We start from the raw sequence: 25333 nt of genomic DNA on the forward strand, positions 1-25333 counted from the left end.
ATGCTTTCACATCATGGATGTATTTGCTCAACCATGCTGGCTAAAGTTTCTTTTGTGGATTATATTCAGGGGTCGAGTCAGGCGTGAACGTGGGTGGACGACGTCCACCTGCTTTTTTTATACAGTGGACGGTGTCCACCCTAGCTTGTGGAGGGTAGGAAGAGAGAGAAGAGCGATGGGCAAAGCGGTGGAGAAGGTGGGACGTCTCCCCCCCTTTCCCTCACCTTGGGGCTCCCCTTCCCTCGCTCTCCCCTCCAGAATTAAACTTTGCGGGCATCTGGCAGCGGGTGGGGATTTGCCTCCTCCTTGATCCAAGCGTGGGTGAAACAGCTCTGTGTGCCACTGCTCTGGTCTAGACCAGACCAGACTAGCAATGGCAATGCAAAGTTTCTACCAGGCCGGAAACAAGCGGAGGTAAGTCCACGCCCACTGCCAGCCACCGCAAAGTTTAATTCTGGAGGGGAGAGCGAGGGAGGGGGAGCCCCAAGGTGAGGGAAGGGTGGGAGACGTCCCCCCTTCCCCACCGCTTTGCCCATCGCTCTCCTTTCTCTGTGCTGCCTTCCCTCCTTCTGGGGCCACCTGCTACCTATTCTGGGGACACCCATAGACCTGTCTGACTATTCTGGGGACACCTAAACACCTGGCTACATATACTGGGGACACCTATAGACCTGGCTAAATATACTGGGGGCACCTATAGACCTGGCTATATATACTGGGAACCCCTATAGACCTGGCTACATATAATGGAGACACCTGTATATACCTGTCTATCTGTTCTGGGGACACCTATACACCTGGCTTTCTGTACTGGAGACACCTATAGACCTGGCCACCTATTCTGGGGACATTATACACCTGGCTACCTATTCTGGGGACAACTATACTCATGGCTACTTATACTGGGGACACCTATAGACGTAGCTACCTTTGCTGAGGGTACCTATTTTGGGGGAACTGCTGTCAGATTATCTGTATTTTGGGGAACTGCTGTTAACAAATTAAGTGTATTTTGGGGAACAGCTGCCAGATTATGTGTATGTTAGGGGAACGGCTGCTGCCAGATTATGTGTATTTTGGGAAACTGCTGCCAAATTGTGTATGTTTAGTGGACCACTGCTGCCAGATTACATGTATTTTGGGTGTTACATGTATTTTGGGTGATCCGCTGCCAAGTTTTGTGTATTTTGGGGAACTACTTCCAGATTATGTGTATGTTGGGGGAACTGCTGCTGCCAGATTGTCTATTTTGGGGAAACCACTGCCATATTATCTGTATTTTGGAGAAATTTCTGCTAGATTACGTGTCTTTTTGGTGAAATGCTGTCAGATTACATCTATTTTTTGGGGATACACTACTGCAGAGCTCAAACTTCTCCGGCAGACCTTTTACACCACTGTATATTTGGCCCCACCCATGACCACGCCCACACTATGCTTGACCACGCCCATTTTGGCACACCGCAGGGGATTTTACAGTGAGTCCACTCACCTCTTTTCCCAGGTCTAGACCCCTTTCATTGTGACTTTAGGTCCACTTTAAGTAATCAGCTGACAACTAACCAATCAGAAGCAAGTGGCTTGCATTTGCTATCTTAGCTTCCACCTCTTGGCTCAGTAAGGATATACATATTATGATACTTGTCTGCTCATTAATAGTAATTCTTTATGGTCCACAAAAGTGTGAAAACGTAACTAATGACATCACTGCTATTTGCAGATTTTGCCCATAATTTCACATGTATTATGTCACATCACGGCAGATATTTTCACACTTTATAAACCTTTTTGTATGATATATGAACAGTGACACATATGAAACTGTATTGTACAGGATATGTAACAAAGATTCATTCAATGTGAAATGTATACATATCCTGGAAATTGCTTGTGTCATCCTGAATATCTCAGCTAGCTTTTTTTCTTTGATAGCCAGCATGATCTGTGCCAAAGTTACCACGGATTTCTTCAGCATCTGTGAGCTGTTTCCTTAAGGACTGCAGCCCTCAACAAGTTCATTAATGCTTATGGAGCATTTCTTAGGCAGCATCAGACAGTAATTAATGATACTGATAACACAACAGGATGTGTTCATGATAATAAGTTCCCTCTGACCACACAAATCCTCTTACGCATTGAGGGCCCGCCTTGCCTGACCACAGACAGACAGTCAGTGGGGAAAGAAGATTTAACCTTATTATTTAAAATAATCACCTATATGATAACAGTTTATTAAATTGCATATGAAATGTCCCACTAACAACAGTCCCAGCCCAGGAGAGGGAAGCTTGACCCTTGCCCTTCATCAGCTTGTCCTCGAGCCAGAAGGAAATCACATGTATGGCACGAGTCTGACCTAGAAATATAGCAGGGAGTGGGAGATTATGTGCGAATAAGGAAGGGCTGGGGCTACACAGATGAATCATTGAAACAATCATTATCCTGAGGAAAAGCCTTGAAGGGTGGATTAGTTCTGATAACTGCCCTTTCAAGGTAACAATGTAAACTTTAAATGATCTTGTGCTAAGAGCAAAAGAAACACTATTTATTTAGACACTTTATTACGTAGTTGTGCAGCCAAAAAACATTAGTAATAAGCCCAGCCTGGCTCAAGTATACTTTGAAAATGTTGTCTTTTACTGTAAAGGATTCACCAGTCATAAACATGAGAGGATGGTCTAATGTGCAAACAAATTAATGGCCAAGCCATTTGACAATTGTTGTATCTGTATGGAAACTGGAAGCATTTGTACATACTAGAGGCAAAAGTTAACCACTACCCGACCGCATCAAGCCGATGAGCGTGGCTGCGGTAGCAGACCCAGGACCGCCTAACACTGATTGGTGTAAGATCCTGCTGGCCTGTTTTGCAGGAGGTCACACATGCTAATGCGTGTGCATCCCTGCTTGGATGGCGGAGCTCAGCTCCGCTTTCAGTCTCCCAGCGGCGATTGCCGCTAGGAGACTGTTAGACAGCGCTGTACTGGGGACAGCCGTGTGACACAGCTGTCCCCCTGGGACACAGGAGAGTGATCGGCTCTTATAGGGTGAATCAAAACATGTCCTGGTCTTTAGGGGGGTATAACACTGCAGTCTTCAAGTGGTTAAAGGTAGCAGATATTCATGTTAAAAATGTAATACACCAATGTGGATGATTGAAACTGCATATTATTATAAGATGCATCAGAAAATATACCCATGGCCTTCAAATGCTGGTATAAAGTCTGTTAATTTTCTATACATTAGGCTGACATAGTTTGCTGCAGTTTGCTGCAGCAATTGAAACCAATCATTCAGTCATTTAAATGTTCTTAGAATATGGAGCCTCAGACAGCTAATAAAGATGGCCTAGGCTTTACGAATATTGCCAACACCCTGAAACTGAGCTGTAGCATGGTGGCCAAAACCATATAGCGGTTTAACAGGACAGGTTCCACCCACAACAGGTCTCGCCATGGTCGACCAAAGATGTTGATTGGATACGCTCAGCGTTATATCCAGAGGTTGTCTTTTTGTAAACAGATTTATGTGTGTGTGTGTGTGTGTGTGTGTGGGTGGGGGGGGGGGGGGAAGTCAGTGACCATGCAAACAGACTAATGACAAGGATTACTAGAACAACGTTGTTTGTCTAAAGATAACTAGATACACTTATTTGGTTCAGATGATGTAAAGCGCGTGTGGTGGCAACCAGGTGAGGACTACAAAGACAAGTGTCACTTGCCAGCAGTCAAGCATGGTGGTGGGACTGTCGTGGTTTGGGGCTGCATAAGTGCTGCCGGCACAGTTTATTGAGAAAACCATAAATGCCAATCGTGTGGCATACTGAAAGTGGAACAAAACTCAAGACATTTTTTCTGCTCTAAAAGATTTGCCACAACTCGATAACCTTTAGGGGAAACCTATATTTATTACTATTTATGGAAAAACACCTGAAGTTTTAACTTAGTTTCACATTCCTGGGAGCACAGAAAGGGTAAAGCCTCAGTGTTTACTTATGAGCAAAGAGCCCAAGCAGAACTCACAGCTTATCATCATTATTATTATTATTATTGATTTATATAGTGCCAGCATCTTCTGTGGCACTGTACAATAGCATACAGGGTATAACAATACACAGTATACAATACAACACTTGATATAAGACAAGAGGGTATAACAGCTAATACAGTGAACAAATTAACTACATGTTTTTACAAAGGTGGGGGGTATGTACACCCATTACTCAGCATTATGAGACAAAAGGGGAAGAGAGCTTTGGCCAAAAGGCCTTACAGTCTAAACATTTAAGGTATAGGACAGTAGGTAAAGGGAAGCTGTGTGTGGAGTGGTAGAAATGGTGGTTAGGGTCCTAGGTAGGAGAGTATGCTTGCCTGAAGAGGTGAGTTTTCAGATTGCGCCTAAAAATAGTAAGTGTGGGTGGGTGGCATATGTGTTGAGGGAGAGTGTTCCAAAGGAGGGGAGAGGATCGAGAGAAGTCTTGCAAGTGGGAGTGGGAAGAGGTGATCAGGGAAGAAGACAGAAGGATATTGTTAGTAGAGTGGAGATTGCGTGTAGGATGGTATCTAGAAATAGGTTGTTTAAGATAGGAAGGAGCTATGTTGGGCAGAGCTTTGTAGGTAAAAGTAAGGAGTAAGGATTTTCAATTGCAGAGTTCATGACAGGCTGTAGTGGGGCTAAACGGTTGTCAGGGAGGCCACAGAGCAGAGAGTTGCAATAGTCTAGTCGGGAAATAATCAGGGCATGCACAAAACATTTGGTAGCGTCCTTTGTTAGAAAAGGACAGATGCGAGAGATGTTTTTTAGGTGGAGGCGACAAGAGGAGGATAGCTTGTCAATGTGTGGTTTGAATGTGAGACTTGAGTCCAAAATTACACCTAGACAGCCTGATGTGATGTCTGGCAGGGGCATCGAGTTGTGAGGTAAGAAGACTACTATTTCAGCCTGGTCCATATTGAGTTTAAAAAGCGGGAGGACATGAAAGAGACGATTGCATTGAGACAGTCCGGGACACGAGCTTTTAAGGTGTCCAAGTCAGGTGCTGAAATGTAGATCTGGGTATCGTCAGCGTATAGGTGATATTGGAAACCAAAGGAGCTGATGAGTTGAACAAGACCATATGTGTAGATAGAGAAAAGGAGAGGTCCGAGAACTAAGCCTTGGGGAACTCCAACAGTGAGAGGATGTGGAGAGGAGGTGGTGCTAGAGTAGGCAACTCTGAAAGTCCTATCTGAGAGGTAGTAGGAAAGCCAGGAGAGAGCAAGACCCTGAATGGCCATGGATGAGAGGATTTGGAGAAGTAGGGGGTGGTCCACTGTGTCAAAAGCGGAGGAGAGGTCTAGGAGGATAAGAATAGAGTAGAGGCCTTTAGATTTAGCATTCGCCTAACAGCTCTGTTTTACAGCTGCTGATGACATCTAATTGTACACTTTGATCTGCATAAACAAACACAGAACACACAGGAATTAATTTTGCAACTATATGTAGAAAAAAAAACTTTTCATTGTGTTTTTGCAAGAGTTCAGCCCTGCTTTAAGCAGAGCATGATCCCCTCCCTTTGGGCCACAGGGCAGTTTTTCAACATGATAATGACCCCAACACACATCTTCAAGACGACCACTACATTGTTAAAGAAACTGAGGGTAAAGGTGCTAGACTAGCCAAGCATGTCTCCAGACCTAAACTCTATCAAGTTAAACCCCATCTACACGATACGATTCTTTGTGCGATTCGATTACGATTCTATTTACGATCTGATTAAATCCGACATGTTCGATCGGGATTCGATTCAATTTGATTTGCCATTGTTTTGCAATGGCAAATCTAATTGAATCTAATTGAATCCCGATCGGACATGTCGGATTTAATCAGATCGTAAATAGAATCGCACAAAGAATCGTATTGTGTAGATTGGGCTTAAGAGGAGCATGAGGTCTCATGGAAAAGGATTCCAGTTGCAACCTGTGAAGCTCTAGTGAACTTCATCCCCCAAAAAGTTAAGGTGATGCTGGTGAATAATGGTGAGAATACAAAATACACTGTGAATACAATTGACACTTTGAGCACTAATTTTATTTCTTCACTTAGGGACCTGCTCTCTTTTCTTGCAAGTGGTTTTGACATTAATGGCTGGATGTTGAGTTATAATGATGGGACAGCAAATTTACACTGTTATACCAGCTGTACACTGACTACATTGTATCAAAGTGTCTTATCTTTAGTGTTGTCCTATGAAAATACTGCATATTTACAAATATGTGAGAGATGTTCTCACTTTTGTAAGATACTGTGTCTGAGAACCACTGATTGTTAAAAATAAAATAAAAATCTTACAGGTTTTAGTGTGCATGATCCCTTCCTTACTTTGGTTGTATTCCCAAACTGTGTGGAATGCATTGGGGCTGTGGTTATGGGGATGTTATCAGTATTAATTGATACTTGCGGGCAACTGGATTAAGATTTCCTCAAATTCCTGTTTTTTAGAAGTGTGTGGGATTCTATTTTCAGAGTATACACCTTTGTGATTAATCACCAAAGAACAGGCTAATTTGTGCAATTGTTAACACTGCACGCTTCATTAATTTTTCACTTATCTGAACTCACTAGTCAAAGTTTTTACATAAAGATTTAGAACCACTTTTTACTAACTTGAGTTTAGCTGGAGTTCAGACATTCAGTAGCTAGAAAAGAAGATATATCATTGCAGCTTTGGATAGATCTCAGTAAAAAACAAAACAAAACAAAAAAACCTTGACAGAATTGTAATGCAAACAGCTGGCACTGTAAGAAAAGCCAAGAATGCTCTAACATGCCTACTTGTGAAGACATTTTCCTGCCAGGCCACCTCAACATGCTCTTCTGCATTGCTTAGCTTTTGTAAAGCCTGTCATAAGACATATTTAAAGCTAAAGTTCTTGCAAACAGCTAAATACACAGATGAATAATAGTGAATCTAACCAAAAGCTTTGCACTAGTGTCTTACCCAGTCCATTACTAAGATGGCTTTACCATACAAACCAGCTAAAAAACAAAGGTAGCAAACTTGCTTTTACCCTGTAAAAATGTCCCCTTTTCCTGTAAGCTCAAGAACATTATTTATGATGTGATATTTAGCCCCCCCTCCCTCCCCCTCCGAAATAGGTAGCCAGCTATAGGTGTTGCAGTGTATGTTAGCCAGCCATAGATGCCCCAGTGTAGGTTAGCTAGCCATAGGTGCCCCAGTATATGTTAGCCAGCCATAGGTATCGGTTCCCCAGTATAGGTTAGCCAGCCATAGGTGTCCCATCATAGGTCATCCAGGTATAGGTATCCCCAGTATAGGTTAGCAAGCTATAGGTGCCCCAGTATGGGTTAGCCAGCTGCCCTCCCCACAGCTGAGTCCCATTTTACCACTGCTCTCTCGTCCTTCATTTCACACCCCTCCCTCACTGAGCCCCAGGCAGACACCCATCCAGCCCACCCCGAGAAATGGGGCTGCCTGGACCCTCCAGAAAATACATATAGGTCAAGAATTGCTGATTTACTGGTCAGACAAAGCACAGTTATTAACCAGTTAAGCCTATCTGGATGAACATTTTCATCTAGATATGCTGCGCGCACTCCCGCCGCCGGCCGTTAGCCCAGCGATCAATGAATGGGTTTATAGATCCCATTAATTGATCGAAGCCCCCCGCAGAAAAACCAACAGCCTCTTATCAGAGGCTGCAGTTTTTCTGAGTTACAAAAAGTTTCCAGTCCTCCTAATGCCTCCTGGAAGTGAACGATCACGCTTCCAGGATTTTTTGACTGTAGTAAATAGTAAAACTACACCCACATTTTTTATTAAATAAATACATTTTTTTACATTTCAAATTAGCTGTTTACCTCCCAAACCAAAAATTACCCAAATACATTTTTAAATAAAAAATAAATAAATAGTTACCTAAGGGTCTGAACTTTTTAAATATGCATGTCAAAGGAGTATATTAATATAATTTTTTAAATTATGGACTTTGTAAATAGTGATAGACGCAAATTGAAAAAAAATGCACCTTTATTTCTAAATAAAATATCCACCCACCACAATTAGCTGCCCTGCCGTCTCTATGACGGCAGAGCACTGTGAGCCGGGCAGGAGCCGTTTTCATTGGCTCCTGGCCCTGTCATTCCTGTAATGGAGTGACAGGGTCAGGAGCCAATGAAAGCGGCTCCTGACCGGCGCACAGCGCTCTGCCGTCATAGAGACAAGAGACATTATTCTCAGTTTTTATATACATTTGAGTAAAAAGTGTCCAGCCCAAAAGTATTCATACTCTTCTCAATAATCAATAGAAAAGTCTTTTGTTGGCTACTACAGGAATCAAACGCTTCCTATAATTGCAGACCAGCTTTTTGCATGTCTCCACAGTTATTTTTGCCCATTCAACTTCAGCAATAAGCTCCAAAGATTTAAAGTTGGAGGATCTTCTTGCCATCACCCTGATCTTTAGCTCCCTCCACAGATTCTCAATTGGATTCAAGTCAGGACTCTGGCCGGGCCACTCCAAAATGTTAATGTTGTTGTCTGCTAACCATTTCTTCACCACTTTTGCTGTGTGTTTTGGTCATTGTTATGCTGAAATGTCCATTGGTGGCCAAGGCCAAGTTTCTCTGTAGACTACCTGATATTGTCGTTGAGAATCCTCATGTATTACTCTTTTTTCATGGTGCCGTTTACTGTGATTAGGTTTCCTGGTCCATTGGCTCACAAAACAACCCCAAAGCATTAGGTTCCCACCACCATGTTTGACAATAGGGTGGGGATGGTGTTCTTTGGGTTGAAGGCTTCACTTTTTTTATGCCAAATGAAGGAAACATCGTTGTGACCAAACAATTCAATTTTTAGATTCATCTAACCATAACACAGAAGACTAGATGAGCATTTGCAAAAGCCAAGCAAGCTTTTGTGTGCCTTATCTGGAGAAGTGGTGTCCTCCTTGTTCTGCATCAGTGAAACCCAGCAGTGTGCAGTGTCCATTGGATTGTCAGCCTTGAGACATTGCCACCAGCAGAGCCCAGATTCACCAGGATGGGCTTGGTGGTATCCATTTGTAAAAAAAAACACATTTGTGACACTGGTCCTTTAACTAGTAAAGCTCAGTATGTGGTTGTAACATATAAGTAAACCTTGTTAAAGAGAGCCTAAGGAGGGCTCATAGAATAAAAAAAAAAGAATAATTATGCTACCTGATCCAGGGGGAGGCTGAGCAGATCAGGTAGCGGCCAAAACTGCCGCTCTCCACCGCTCCTGTGGCCCGCACTGTCCCACTTTCACTTTCGTGACCTCTGGGTCACGACACTGGAAAGAGAGAGTTCTCTCTCTCACAGCTTGCAGGGAGGCGGGAAGTGGGAGGAGGCATGGCCAGGGAGAAAGAGCTGCCCAATGGCAGCTCTGGAAAGCCTGTAGAAACGCCCCTAGCAGGCGTTTTGAACAAGGAATCCCTGTTTACCCTCCGAGATAGCAACAAATATTGTCGCTAATGTCGGGGGCCATAGTGCGGCTGTGTGTGTGTGTGAGTGTGGGGGCGGGGAGGCAGAAAGAGGTGGTGTGGGAACACAGAGGCATGTCATGAGGCAGAGTACATGTCCCATCTGCCCCCGAAGGAACCGCCTCAGGTTCTCTTTAAGCTCAGAGTTGTATGATTGTCTTATTTACACTAAAGGTGGCCATACATCAGGTGTCTTGGCGGCTGATCGACCATCTGATTTGATTATTATAATCGGAATCGGATTAAAATCGTTGCGCAAGTGCATGCCCAATCGACAATGCAACCAATTTTGGGCTAAAATTGGTTGCATTAATTGGTCAAAGATACTGCAAGATGTAGGGCCAACTTGCTTCGATCGGGTGCGCAGTGGTAACGGCGAGAGATATCAGGACAAGTGACAAACGTGATAAAACCCCTGATGCTGTCCCCCTAATGTGCAATGTAATCCCCTCCCCCCCCCCCCCCGGTGCCCAGTGCACTATACATTAACTGTCCCTCATCCATACACGTGCCCCAGGTGGTTGCCAGAGTAATGCGGTTGTGTGTGTGATGTTACATACGCGCCTGCATTACTCCGGCAACCAGGTGGAACATGTATGGACGAAAGACAGTGCCTGGAGGCAGCAGCGGCAACGGACAGGTAATGTATAGTGCACTGGGCACCGGGAGAGGGGGGGAGGGGTAGCACATTGCACATTCGGGGGACAGCATCGGTCCGTCGAGGCAATGGATGTGACATCACAAGGCGGGTTCTGGATCAATTTCAGCATGAAATTGACCGTGAATCGGCCTGCGGTGTATGGGCAGGTGGCAGATCGCTCTCTAATCACATAAGAGAGAGATTTGTCTCTTGGTCAGATCTGTACAAGGAAGGATCCGAAAACCAGAGCAGGATGAGGTAAAAAAAGGCTGAAAAGTTTATTTGAGAAAATCCACAGACAAGGCAATAAAATCACAGGATCAACTAACGCGTATCGGGCCTACCATCTGCCCTTAATCGTAGTTAAGAGTGATAGCAAATTGAGCCAGATTTGCAGAGCCAGACTTGCTAGGGTTAAAACTTGGTGTTAGAGCACGCATAAATTTTCCTCAGGTAAGCGTAGTTAAGAGTGAACCTGTACAAGAGGAAATTTATATGAGACCAGGGGAGAGGAAACTCCACCTCCGGGGACACACAAACCGCCTCTTAAAGAGACATACATCCCCAAAAAATACAATATAAAGATACAATAACAACATTGAAAATATCATATAAAAGATGTAAAAAGGCGTTATCACTGACAAACTATGAAGTTGAAAATGGACAGGGAAGGAGAGAGGACAGTAATGGCAATTCACATAGATTATTAGCTAGGCATAATCTGTATGGTTAGGGAGAGGAAAAAAGGCCTCAATATGTATAAACTAAACTCAGGTCCCATTTCTTGTTCAAACCCTGTGGTATACGGGTACCTAACCTATGAATCCAAAAATCTTCACGATTCAAAAGCAATCTCTGTAAATCACATCCCCTGACTGTACAAACCACCTGCTCCACCCCCTGGAAAGCAAAGGAAGATAGATCCCTCTCATGTACTGTTTCAAAGTGTTTGGAAACCGCAGATTTGCGAAAAGTATTCCAATTGGTGCCACAATAGTGTTCCGCTATGCGGGCTCTGAGATGACGGGTGGTGCATCCCTCATATTGTATACGACATGTCATGCAGGAAATAACGTAAATCGTGTATTTGGTATCGCAGTTCACATACTGCTTGATAGGAAAACTTTTATTATGTGCAAAGGAAAATATCGAATTGCTTTTTTTGTGGCACTGACAATAATTGCATGTGGAGAACCCGCAAGGGTAGGAACCCACTGTGGCTAACCATGTAGGGGTGCGGGAGGAGAAGGGAGACCGAAAGAGGCTGGGTGAAAGGATGGACCCTAGGGTACGGGCCCTCCTGGCAGAAAAACGACACCCTCTATCCAGGATGGTTTTAAAGAGGATCTGTAACATCAAAATATCCCCTGGGGGTACTCACCTCGGGTGGGGGAAGCCTCCGGATCCTAATGAGGCTTCCCACGCCGTCCTCTGTCCCACGGGGGTCTCGCTGCAGCCCTCCGTACAAGATGACGTCATTATTTACCTTCCCGGCTCCTGCGCAGGCGCTCTGACGGCTGTCGGCTCCGAACTACACGGAGATACCCGATCGCCGTCGGGTCTGCTCTACTGCGCAGGCGCAAGTTTCCGGCGCCTGCGCAGTAGAGCAGACCCGACTGAGATCGGGTATTTCCGTGTAGTTCGGAGTGGAAAGCAGCCACAGCACCCCTGCTGGAGCCAGCAAAGGTAAATATTGATTTTACAGTCGGGTCTGTCGCCGGCTGTTCGGAGGGCTGCAGCGAGACCCCCGTGGGACAGAGGACGGCGTGGGAAGCCTCATTAGGATCCGGAGGCTTCCCCCACCCGAGGTGAGTACCCCAAAGGGGATGTTTTTGAGGTTACAGAGTCTCTTTAAGTTCTGTATCCGGATACAGCACAGGAATATATTTTTTAACAATATTTGTAATTTTTTTAAACTCAAGGCTGTAGCCGGTAACAAAAGTGACCCGATCCTCTCCGGCCTCTCTCCCCACCCTGCTTCTCAGTAAATCTGAACGTGGTCTCTTGGTGCCCTTCCGGCGCCCCACTGCCAACTGTCTTCCAGTATAGCCTCTTTGTTTGAGTCTGGTCTCCACCAAGTTACACTCCCGTTCAAGATCAATCGGATCTGAACAATTACGCGCAGCCCTAATGAATTCCCCCGTAGGGATAGCATTTATGGTGTGTCTAGGGTGGCACGAACTGGCAAGCAAGATGGAATTACCCGCTGTGGGTTTCCGAAAGGTACGAGTGGTGACTATATGTGATAAAGAGTCCCCTATGAAAGTAAGATCCAAATAATCAATTTTGATCGGATCTGAACTCAAAGTAAATTTTAAATTAAGATCATTACTGTTAACATAAGTCAGGAAATCCCCCAGGAGGGCAGGAGGACCCCCCCCCACACCAAAAGTAAATCATCAATAAACTTGCCATACCAGATGATATGGGAGGCATAGGGGTTATCATCCCCAAAGATGCGGAGCTCCTCCCACCACCCCATATAGAGGTTCGCAAGGGAGGGGGAAAATTTTGCTCCCATAGAAGCTCCGCATCTCTGGAGATAAAACCCCAAATCAAACATAAAATGATTGTGCGTGAGGAGGTACCCCACTGCCCTCCCGAGGAAAGCCTGTAGGGGCGCATCAAAGGAAGAATATTTACGAAGATGAAAATCCATAGCTTCCAGAGCTAGGTCATGTGGAATAGAAGAATAAAGTGATGTGACGTCCATAGTCACCCACAGGAACCCATCCTCCCAGGCAAAGCCATCAAAGCTTGAGAGAACATGACGGGTATCCTGCAGGTAACCCGGAAGTCTAGTAACAAGGGGCTGTAGATGTGCATCGACCCACTCACCCAGACGCTCGCCCACGGAGCCAATTCCGGCCACAATTGGCCGGCCCCGCGGGGGAACGTCCGGTTTATGGATCTTCGGGAGATGGAGGAAGACTGGCACAACCGGGTGCAATGGACATAAAAACTCGGACATTCGTTTGGTTAATACACCCGTGCTATGCCCGAGGTCCAGCAGCACCCGAAGATCCTGAAGGAAAGTCTGTGTAGGGTCCCGGAGCAAGGGCCGATACACGTCCACATCCCCCAACTGTCTAAGGGCCTCCGCTCGATAGTCCAACGCATCCTGGACAACGACCAAACCCCCTTTGTCTGCCGAGCGTATAACAATGTCTTTATTACTTTCAAGAGCAGTTAGAGCGTGTCGCTCGGAGACTGAGAGGTCGGAGGAAGCCCTGGATGCCCTGGACAATGCAGTCAACTCTTTTTCAATGAGATCATGAAATGAATCTATCTCGGGAGACCTCCGAGGTGTCAGATTAGGATCCTAAATTATCTGATGAGCTAAAGCTCACATTCTTTTTTGGGGTGAATTTTTTGAGAATGGATTTGGGTGACCTGTAAAAGGATTCCCACCTGCCCCATTCATACACTACATTTTTATTATAGTCATTCGTGTCTCTCAGGAATTTCACACGTTTCGTCTCCATGATGATTGTTTCCAACTTATTGATGTTAGACTTCAATTTGGAATTCAACTCATCAAAAAGAGGCAAAGTGTCAAATGCCCTTAGATCTTGATTTGTTTTATCTATTTGTAGTTTCAGGTCTGTACGTTTTTGTTCTTCATATGTGACTATGAGTCTCATGAGCTGTAAAGAACAATTCGACAAGATCTGATACCACTCTAAAATGAAGCTTTCGGAATACACCGTGGTGGGAATCTTTTTTATGCGTAAACCCCTGGGTATAATCCCTTTACTAATATAGTGTTTCAAACTGGTTACGTCCCACCACAAACGTACTTCCTTATCCATTAAACATTCTAGAGTGGTTTGTAAAGAATGTAAAGTGAGTTCTGGCTGAAGGCTAGCTGCATTTGAATTAGCTGAAAATACTATTGGTCAGATCTGCCCATCATCACTAGATGTATGGGCACCTTAAGCAAATGTCACGTGTTAATTAACATATGAATATACCAACTCCTGAAGCCAGTTATAGTGGTTGGTAGCAAGTAGAACATATGGTGGACCCCTTTAGCTTTGTCTATTAGAATCCTATTTCTTTCAGCAATGAAGGAAAATGACAAAATCTTTCCAACTCCTCTTTTTTCTTTTGGGGTGCACAGTTATAATGTAGCAACGGCTCGTGGCGCTGTCTAATTGCTCTAACAGGGAAGCTATCAGATGACTACGCTCCAGGCAATAAGTACAGAGGTCTCTCTCAGATTCCTTGCTCACTGTCCAGTAGTAAAAAAAGTAAAAGGCAAAGAATATTGACTATTGTAAAATCTTGTCTTCGTGTTGATTGAAGCCTTCAAGGTTCAATCATTGTCTTTGTTGAATGTTTTTAATTGCTCTGGAAAATCTCTGGAGCCAAGCTCCAGTTAATTGATGTCTTCTGCCTGATTACTTCTTGTCCATCTTTCTGAAAGAATCTTTTCAGCTTGGTTATAAGATCCTCCAATCTCTTCTCAGTATTACTGAAGCCATGTTCTTTCTTCATTGAAGTGACTTAATGTCCAGCATGTGGCTTCTCCTTCAGGGTTGCAGTTGGACATACAGAGTGCATGAGTGTTTTTCAGCTTAGAAGCCTGCACTGAAATGCACAGGTTTGCCTCTAGCATGTGTGCACCATTAAAGGACTTACTGTAACGATCGGTGTCAGCACACAGAGAGTATTTAGCCGGAGGATGTGCCCGCGGCGGCTTCGATCGTTATCACACAAGGTAATTTTTTATAAATTTGCCCAGAAGCTCAGTCTCCAGTGTTCCCTGACGACGGCGAAAGGCCGAAACCAGTCGGAACAGTAACTGGAGACTGGGCAAATGTACAAGAGACCGTGAGACTATTTTTTGTGCATTGGATACACTATATGCTTATTACTACTAAGGGTCCCTATTAAAAGGACCCCTAAAGTAAGATATTGTATATGTGGTATTGTCTGGATTTTTATTAAAGATTGTGTTTTTAAGGACAGTAAGTGACCTATTGATTTTATCCTTGGTGATGGTCACTGTCTGAGAATATACACTGTGGTGTGACTGCAGATACCATTGTGATCACCTAGCGCTGTGGATATATACTTGGAGAATTGATGTCTTCTGCCTGATTACTTCTTGTCCATCTTTCTGAAAGAATCTTTTCAGCTTGGTTATAAGATCCTCCAATCTCTTCTCAGTATTACTGAAGCCATGCCCTTTCTTCATTGAAGTGACTTAATGTCCAGCATGTGGCTTCTTCTTCAGGGTTGCAGTTGGACATACAGAGTGCATGAGTGTTTTGCAGCTTAGAAGCCTGCACTGAAATGCACAGGTTTGCCTCTAGCATGTGTGCACCATTAAAGGACTTACTGTAGCGAACGGTGTCAGCACACAGAGATAATCTGATTATTGGTGATCTGCAGTATCACCAAGAATACAGATATATACCCGATTATTGATGATCTGCAGAATCACCAATAATACAAGTATAACTAACCTCTGAACACCTATATAGTGTGAGTGTTTGGTGCAACAGTAATGACTTTGAGTGTGACCACCCGAGGAGCAGGTGGTCCTTAGCAGTATGGTAAATACCTCCCTCTGGGAAGTGCAAAGACCTTTAGCAGCCTGAGACATCCAAAGGGGTGGAGCCCCAGGCTGAATAGCAGGAAGGCCCTGTAGCTAAGTGACACCTAGAAGGTGGGCGTCACAAGCAGGTCTGGAGACTAATCTCTCAATGGAGAGGGATAGCTCTCAAGGTCGGGCAGGCCAGGTCGGCAACACACGGGCAGATAAGGTACAGAGACAGAGGGCTGATTCGGTAACCAGGGGCAGGCAGGGTTGGCAACAGGTAATCAGATATGTGTAGGTACCGAATCAGAAAGCAGAGGGATAGTCAGGAATACAATAGGTCATAACAGATAGCAAACAATGCCTAGTCTTGGGTGTGAGGTCCGTGTTCTCAACACCCTGGAACTAGTCTGGAGTATAACACAATGGTAACACAGTATCCCTGGTCTTGGGTGTGAGATCCGTGGTCTCAACACCCTGGAACTAGTCTGAAGTATAATACGATGGTAACACAGTATCCCTAGTCTTGGGTGTGAGGTCCGTGGTCTCAACAATCTGGAACTAGTCTGAAGTATAACACAATAGTAATACAGAAGTAATCTGGCTCAGTGTGAATACCCAGGTCCTCCTGGTTCTAACACACTGTGGGATCTGACTATGGTCTGAGTGCTTTCACGTAAGTGTTCGCAACGGCAGACAACTTGAGACTGACCAGCAATAACTATATATAGAGCGGCGCTGCCCAGCGCCACCCATCTCTGATCAACCAATAGCCACTTGCTCTGAGATCAGCTGACCAACCTGGTCAGCTGATCCCTCCTCGTTTGTCATAAAGGTTCTGCCTCTCAGCGCGCGCGTGTATTCCTCAATCTGTGTGCACTAGCAGGCCCAGCCACATCAGACGCACGCTGCTGCGAGCAAACCGACGAGCTGGACGCGGAACCAGCCGCCTCGCCGCCAGTCTGCGCGGCGGCTTTTCCGTAATCTATTACAGTACCCCCCCCCCCCCTGAGGAGTGGACTCCGGACACTTCCCCCCAGGCTTTCTAGGATGCGAGTCATGGAATTCCTTTTTTAATTCCTCTGCGTGCATGCAACAATCTGGCACCAAAGTTCTCTCCTCTATGCCATATCCCTTCCAGTGAACCAGGTACTGCATGGAGTTCTGCACAAGCCGGGAGTCCAGAATCTTTTCTATCTCATACTCAGGTTGGTCATCAATCAACACAGGGGGGAGCGGAATCCACATGCTTGAGCAAAGACACATGGAATGATCTTACACCTCGCATGCTGGTAGGGAGATCAACAGCATAAGTTACATAGTTACATAGTTACATAGTTACATAGTTATTTTGGTTGAAAAAAGACATACGTCCATCGAGTTCAACCAGTATAAAGTACAACACCAGCCTGCTCCCTCACATATCCCTGTTGATCCAGAGGAAGGCGAAAAAACCCTTACAAGGCATGGTCCAATTAGCCCCTAAAGGGAAAAATTCCTTCCCGACTCCAGATGGCAATCAGATAAAATCCCTGGATCAACATCATTAGGCATTACCTAGTAATTGTAGCCATGGATGTCTTTCAACGCAAGGAAAGCATCTAAGCCCCCTTTAAATGCAGGAATAGAGTTTGCCATAACGACTTCCTGTGGCAATGCATTCCACATCTTAATCACTCTTACTGTAAAGAACCCTTTCCTAAATAAATGGCTAAAACGTTTTTCCTCCATGCGCAGATCATGTCCTCTAGTCCTTTGAGAAGGCCTAGGGACAAAAAGCTCATCCGCCAAGGTATTATATTGCCCTCTGATGTATACATTAATAATTTTTCTGGTCACTGGAAAAGGACCTATGAATCTAGGGCCCAGTTTGGGTGACAGTTGTTTCAGAGCCAAATGTCGTGTGGACACCCAGACCAAATCCCCTGGAGAGAATTCCCATTCTATGGAACGTCTCTTGTCAGCCTGTTTCTTCTGGTTCTAAAAAGCCTTCCCCAAATTTGTTTTAACCATTCCCCAAATTTGCTTCAAGGCCCTCTGCCAATCCTCCAGGGCTGAAAACGGAGTAGAAGCCACTGTCAATGGGGCAAACTTGGGTGACCTTCCCGACACCACCTGAAATGGGGAAAATCCTGAAGAGGAACTTTTCAGATTGTTGTGTGCAAATTCTGCAAACGGCAAAAACTTTACCCAGTCGGTTTGTGCATCTGCAGCATAACATCTAAGAAACTGTTCCAGGGACTGGTTGACTCTTTCTGGTCTGGTCACTCCAAGACAGCAGAAACTTTTCCAGGGTCCATAGAGAGGCCAGAGGTCGAGATAATGTACCCCAAAAAGGCGACGGAGGTTACTTCGAAAATGCATTTTTCCAATTTAGCATACAACAGATTCTGTCTCAACTTCCATAACACAAACCTAACATGTTTCCTATGCTCTGAGAGGTTGGATGAAAAAATCAGTATATCATCTAGATACACCAAGACGAATCTGCCCAACACCTCCCTGAACACCTTGTTAATCAGCTCCTGGAAGACGGCCGGGGCGTTACACAACCCGAAGGGCATCACCAGGTACTCGTAATGCCCGTCGGGTGTGTTAAAGGCCGTCTTCCATTCATCACCGTCCCTGATACGCACCCCTAAAATCCAGCTTCGAGAAAATTTTTACATTGGTGACCTGAGCAAACAAATCGTCAATCAAAGGCAAAGGATAGCGATTTTTTACTGTAATCTTATTTAAGCCCCGATAATCAATGCAGGGATGAAGGCCTCCATCCTTCTTTTTCACGAAAAAGAATCCTGCCCCTGTTGGTGACCGAGAGGGACGAATAAACCCTTTAGCCAAATTTTCTCGGATGTATTCTTGCATAGCCAATTTCTCTGGCTCAGACAAATTATAGAGATGACCTCTAGGGGGCATACAACCAGACCTGAGATCGATGGGACAATCAAAGGGATGGTGGGGAGGAAGTTTATCCGCTGATTTGGGACAAAACGCGTCAGCAAATTCTGAATACTGGCTTGGCAAACCTTCCACCTGAATCTTGGTGTTACCCAAGGTTACCTTCGCTAAACAATGATGATGGCAATGGGTAGACCAGCTCGTTAGCTGACCTGAAGCCCAATTGATCTGAGGGGAGTGAAGTTGTAACCATGGCATGCCAAGAATGATCGTGGAAGTTGTCATCCTCAAAACCAGAAATTGTAGACTCTCTCTATGTAACACCCCCACCGTGACCCTTAACTCTGGGGTCTGAGACAGAGGGTATTTACTCTGCAGAGGAGAGTCATCCACAGCAGTGACCAGAATCTGTTGATTCAAAGGAAGATTAGGAATCCCCAATTTCTTCGCAAATTCGTAATCCATAAAGTTGGCTGCTGAGCCAGAGTCTAGGAAGGCCTCAGTAGCAACTGTTTGATCCTTCCATGATATAGAACAAGGGAGGAGCAAACGTTTATCGTTGAGAGGTAAAGACTGCGCGCCTAGGGTATTACCTCCGACTACACCTAGGCGGCAGCGTTTCCCGACTTCTTGGGACAATTCTGCACTCTGTGACCCTCCTCTGCACAGTATAAACAGAGCTGTTATGTTTTTCTGCGATTCTGCTCCACCCGGGACATTTTTGACCGACCGATCTGCATCGGCTCCGGCGGAGGTGAAGCGGGCGGAGGAGAGGCGTAGGAAACATATCTCACATTGTTCCTACTCCGAGTCTGTCTCTGGTAGCGTAGACGACGATCAACCCTGACTGCTAATGAAATGGCCTCATCAATAGACTTCGGCTCAGGATGTCCCAACATTAGGTCAGAGACCGCATCTGACAACCCTGACAAAAAACAGTCCAGAAGTGCAAATGACCCCCATCTCGCTGATACTGCCCATTTCCTGAACTCAGCTGCGTAAATTTCAACCGCATCCTTGCCTTGCCGCAAAGTCTTTAGCTTCCGCTCAGCGGTAGAAGCAATGTCCGGATCATCATAAATTATAGCCATTGCTTTAAAAAAATTCCTCAACTGAGGTTAGGGCCTCATGCCCTGTCTGGAGACTATATGCCCAGGTCTGGGAATCCCCTGACAACAGAGTCTTAATAAACGTAATTCTCTGTGCCACGGTTCCTGATGAATTAGGCCTCAACTCAAAGTATGACAACACTCAATTTCTAAAATTCTGAAAGTCAGATCTGTGACCAGAAAACCTTTTGGGCACAGGCATACGTAAGTCTGTACCTGGAGGGGATCGAACTGTATTCACAGCCGTCTGAAGGACTTGTACAGACCCAGACAAAGCGTTGATCTGGGTCTGATAACTGTCCAGCACTCGGATGTAATTTTCCACCGAGGTGGTGAGTGCATCAAGACGGCTGTTAAGTGCGTCCATTTGGTTTTGGTCTGCCGTTCTGTAACGATCGATGTCAGCACACAGAGAGAATCTGATTATTGGTGATCTGCAGTATCACCAAGAATACAGATATTTACCCGATTATTGATGATCTGCAGAATCACCAATAATACAAGTATAACTAACCTCTGGAGACCTATATAGTGTGAGTGTTTGGTGCAACAGTAATGACTTTGAGTGGGACCACCCGAGGAGCAGGTGGTCCTTGGCAGTATGGGAAATACCTCCCTCTGGGAAGTGCAAAGACCTTTCAGCAACCTGAGACATCCAAAGGGGTGGAGCCCCAGGCTGAATAACAGGAAGGCCCTGTAGCTAAGTGACACCTAGAAGGTGGGCGTCACAAGCAGGTCTGGAGACTAATCTCTCAATGGAGAGGGATAGCTCTCAAGGTCGGGCAGGCCAGGTCGGCAACACACGGGCAGATAAGGTACAGAGACAGAAGGCTGATTCGGTAACCAGGGGCAGGCAGGGTCGGCAACAGGCAAGTAGATATGCGTAGGTACCGAATCAGAAAGCAGAGGGATAGTCAGGAATGCAATAGGTCATAACAGATATCAAACAATGCCTAGTCTTGGGTGTGAGGTCCGTGTTCTCAACACCCTGGGACTAGTCTGGAGTATAACACAATGGTAACAAAGTATCCCTGGTCTTGGGTATGAGGTCCGTGGTCTCAACACCCTGGAACTAGTCTGAAGTATAATACGATGGTAACACAGTATCCCTAGTCTTGGGTGTGAGGTCCGTGGTCTCAACACCCTGGAACTAGTCTGAAGTATAACACAATAGTAATACAGAAGTAATCTGGCTCAGTGTGAATTCCCAGGTCCTCCTGGTTCTAACACACTGTGGGATCTGACTATGGTCTGAGTGCTTTCACGTAAGTGTTCGCAACGGCAGACAACTTGAGACTGACCAGCAATAACTATATATAGAGCAGTGTTGCTCGGCGCCACCCATCGCTGATCAACCAATAGCCACTTGCTCTGAGATCAGCTGACCAACCTGGTCAGCTGATCCCTCCTCGTTTGTCATAAAGGTTCTGCCTCTCAGCGCGCGCACGTGCGTATTGCTCAATCTGTGTGCACTAACAGGCCCAGCCACATCAGATGCACGCTGCTGCGTGCAAACCGCCGAGCTGGACGCGGAACCAGCCACCTCGCCGCCAGTCCACGCGGCGGCTTTTCTGCAATCTATTACACTTACGATGCGAAGGGCCTAAAAAAAGTTATGTACCTTATTGCAATTGCAAACCTCAGGGCAGATGATCAGTGCCTTCCTTTTCACTTTCTGGCGCTCTGTTATCTCAACCCAGGCTCCATTGCAGGCCCTCCCCCAGGTTGCCTTATCTGATGGCGATTAGAATCGCCACTTTAAAAATCCAGCGCCTGAGCAGTTCGCCTAGCCGCTAGTGCGGCTGAGCAGGTTTACAGCCCTGTCCGTGGCCCGTCCTTGCTCTGAGCACTCTGGTCACCGCCCACATGACTAATTGCTGTGCATGTTAGCTGTGCCCCCTCAGCAGAGACGACAAGCGCTGAGCAAGCAGGGACGTGCCCTGCATATTTCAATAGCTTTGCCTTATTAATATGAGCTTTTGAATATGCAGGGCACGTCCTCGCTCGCTCAGTGCTTGTCGTCTCTGCTGAGGGGGCTCTCCTCATGGAAGTTCCCACTTGGTAGATGCATGATTTTATACCACTGCCATACACATGGAGATGTTTGAGGAAGCCTTGGTGCTCAGTACTGTGTGCAAACAAGTGTCATTAATTCAATGAAATGCAATCAAATATCTATGAAAAGGATGTCACCAAAATAGCGGTCTGGTCCTGGAAAAGTGACCATTAAGATTTGATTCATCATAAATAGGAAACTTTTGCTATCCTTTTTTTTAACTTTACTGACTATTAGGTAAGGAGTCTTCCTCCTTGGATGAAGTTACTTATGTGATTGCTTTATTAGTCGATCGGTAAGCTCAACAAATCCCTGAATTTTCATTGGTAGACATCCCATAGGACCAAGGGCTCCTGTGTTCACCAGCAATAGACTCAGAAAATGGTGACCTTTAAAAAAGAAAAAAAAACGGTTTAAAAGAGAGTTTGCTTACTTCTCACAGATGATGGATGACTAGGATAACGTGGCATATTTATTAGCACAGCAAACAGCCAGTGCATTTTGCAGGCAGTTCCCCTCTTCCTTGGGTCCAATATTGCTATTACCTTATCCTACCTCTCTAGGCAGATGTGCTGTAATAGTGCTTTTGTTCACAATATTTGTATACAGTATCTGTATACAGTACTTTGCTAATGAATTTGTCACATTGGCGTGGTGTGCATCTACTCTGAGAAGTAAACCAACAATTTTCTTCTTGGTTTTTAACTTTTTTTTTTTTTTTTTTTTTATCTTGGGCATCTCCTACTGTACATCATTGTAAAGGTGGCCACACACCATACAATTTTTTAAATATCTGTTCAATTTAAGAATTGCAATCAATTTTTCTAACTGATTGTAACATTTCAAAAATATGACCAATGTACCACACACCTATGTTCAATTTTTCCCCAATTATAATAAAACTGATTGGAAACTCAGAGAAAATTGCTAGGGTGTGTATATTAATACATTGACAATCTAACACACACCATACAATCTTTAAAAATAATGAAGAGAAATATCTGGCATTCCGGATCGATATAAATTGAAGAAAATGGGAAATCTGATCGGATTCTTTAGTCGAATGAAAAAAAAAGCTTTCGTTTTTTTTTCGGGAGATTTGATCGTTTTTATCGAATTGCTATAAAATCGGATCATTTTATTGTATCGTGTGTGGCCACCTTTAGACCTATATTTGGAGGTTGATATTTTATTGTTTTGCAGTTTTAAAAAAATGTTTATTATAGGAGCAGAAAAGTAAGGAAAGGATAACAACAACAAATACATTTCCCATGCAGGGGATGCACATTGTAGGCATTACTATTGAGACAAGTTCATAAGAAAAACATAGTTTTGACAGGCACGGGGCATAAAATGGAGGGGAGAAATATAGAACAGACAGTACAATCAGACTTAAGAACAATTTGAAGTATGAGAGTGACTTCTGGTGATGCTCAAAAATATCTTATATCTTGGAGCGAGATCATTGGGACTACCAAGAGGGGGACCGCTATAACCAAGTAGGGATAGCTTAGTCTGAGTGTGGGGGCGGGGCTGCATGCTTACTTAGTGTCTCCTTGCTTGTTACCACTGCCTATGAAGGATATACTTAATTCTATTTAAATTAAAATAAATGGTGTTTATCAAGTTTGCTAATCTCCTTCCACAGCCTGCTTAGTACCTTGAAAACCTTCTGTACTGTGCTAACTGAGCACTGATATTTGCATGACCACATCAGATTGGACGGCATATTGCACCTGTTTGCATGTCTAGACAAATGCATCAAGTGACCAGTAAAGTGTAGAAACAAGTGACAATTTATGCACAGACTACCACATGTACTTTAAATGTTACACTTTTTCACTTTAATGCCCCTTTAAGTGCAACTAAAAATCATCTGACTGGATCAAGGTATCATAGAAAGCAATTCCTCTCCAGTACAGTTATGGATGCTCTGATTTTTGGAACCTTTGTGTATTAATGATTATATGTTATTGAGTCTTTGCAAACTTGTGCTGTACTGTAAATTAATGTTCTGTATAGTATATTTACTTATTAAATAAAACAAAAAAGAAAAAAAGTTAAGAAAGTATCCAAACCCATATATACCGTAATTTTTGGAATATAAGACACACTTTCTCCCCCAAAAATAGGGAGAAAATGTCCCTGCATCTTATATGCCAAATTCAGGGAGCCCCCAACTTATGAATGCCCGCCTATACAAACCGCAGACCCATTGCGATATGGGGGGCTCCCTGTACTGTCCCCTGCTTCCCCATGTGTCCTCCACTGCCCCTGTGTATAATAATCACTGCCTCGCCTAATCTATGGCTCCCACGGAAATCCCAGACCTCTCTTCTCCTTCACTATTCCCCTCGTGCCCGTTCTGTTGATTGGGTCATCAGCAGAAGCCAGCACTAGGGGAAAAGTGAAGGAGAAGAGAAATTTGTGATCGCCTGGGAGTTGTGGATTAGATAAGCCAAGCTGCTGCTTATGATTGTTATACACGGGGCAGAGGAGGACTGTAACGCTGAGTGGAACGTCACTAGCTAGACAAAACAATATGACTAGTGCTCACCGGGTGAAAACAGTACTAAGATGACATGAAAATAATAAAAGGAGGCTCCTTAGACCTAAGAACTGTTTCGCAAGTACTAATTACTTGCTAATACAGGAGAAGAGTAGTCAGAGACAGGCGAGATCAAACCTGGAGTCAGGCGACTGAGGTACAAGAGGAATGAGCAATCAGTGAAGTCAGTAACGAGCAAAGTTCATAACGAGAATCAGATAGGCAAAAGTACAGGAGGATGAGGCCTAGAGGCGGAGTCAAGAACAAGCAAAGATCATACACAATAAATCACGATAAATAATACTAGTATACGTATATATTGGCAATGAACCAATATATAACGTAACATTAGCAAAATAACAAACAGCTGACTAAGATACTTACGTATATGCGGGCAATGAACCAATATATCACGTAACACAAGTAGCTAGCTAGGCCCATAGCCCACAGATGAACCGTTAGCTATACTGGACAAGGAGCAACTGACAAGCCAGGGTTTATATACAGGGAATAGATCACAGGCCAAGCCTCCAGGAAATTCAGGCCAATCAGGAACGTCCCTGCAGCAAGTGTCAGCAGTCAGCTGACACACCTCAAACACGCCTCCTGAGCCTATAAATGCAGCTCTGAGCTGCATGAATCCTCCTATGGACACTGCCAGGATCTACACGCTGACTCACACCTGCAGGGAAGCCGGGGATGCCGCTGGACAAAGAGGAAGAGGAAGCTTGCTGCAGCTGCTCAGTACTGTCAGAACACTTGCTGGAGACAACAACAGGTAAATTCGTTACAAGGACACACAGGGAAAGGGGAGAGCAGAGGGCAAACAGGGGGAGCAGAGAACAAACGGTGCAATGGAGGAAACGTGAGGGGAGTAGAGCACAAACGGGGGGCAGAGGATGACACATGGGGACACACTAATGACAGAAGGGGACACACTGGGGACAGAAGGAACACAGGAGGACACAGTATTATGAGAGGACATCTACAAGACACTCCTGGGCCATGGACAGGTTTAGTATATATAT

General features: G+C 44.8%; 1 long non-coding RNA gene across 1 annotated transcript; it reads right to left on the reverse strand.

Annotated features, from left to right (window-relative positions):
• Positions 1-22016: 22016 nt before the first annotated feature.
• LOC137532763 (uncharacterized) lies at positions 22017-24774 on the reverse strand. Its single transcript, XR_011023989.1, has 2 exons — positions 24690-24774; positions 22017-22146 (listed from the first exon to the last, which is right to left on the reverse strand). It is a non-coding gene; the product is annotated as an uncharacterized lncRNA (long non-coding RNA).
• Positions 24775-25333: the final 559 nt, after the last annotated feature.

Source organism: Hyperolius riggenbachi, chromosome 9 (assembly GCF_040937935.1).
Source record: "Hyperolius riggenbachi isolate aHypRig1 chromosome 9, aHypRig1.pri, whole genome shotgun sequence".
NCBI classification, from domain to species: domain Eukaryota; kingdom Metazoa; phylum Chordata; class Amphibia; order Anura; family Hyperoliidae; genus Hyperolius; species Hyperolius riggenbachi.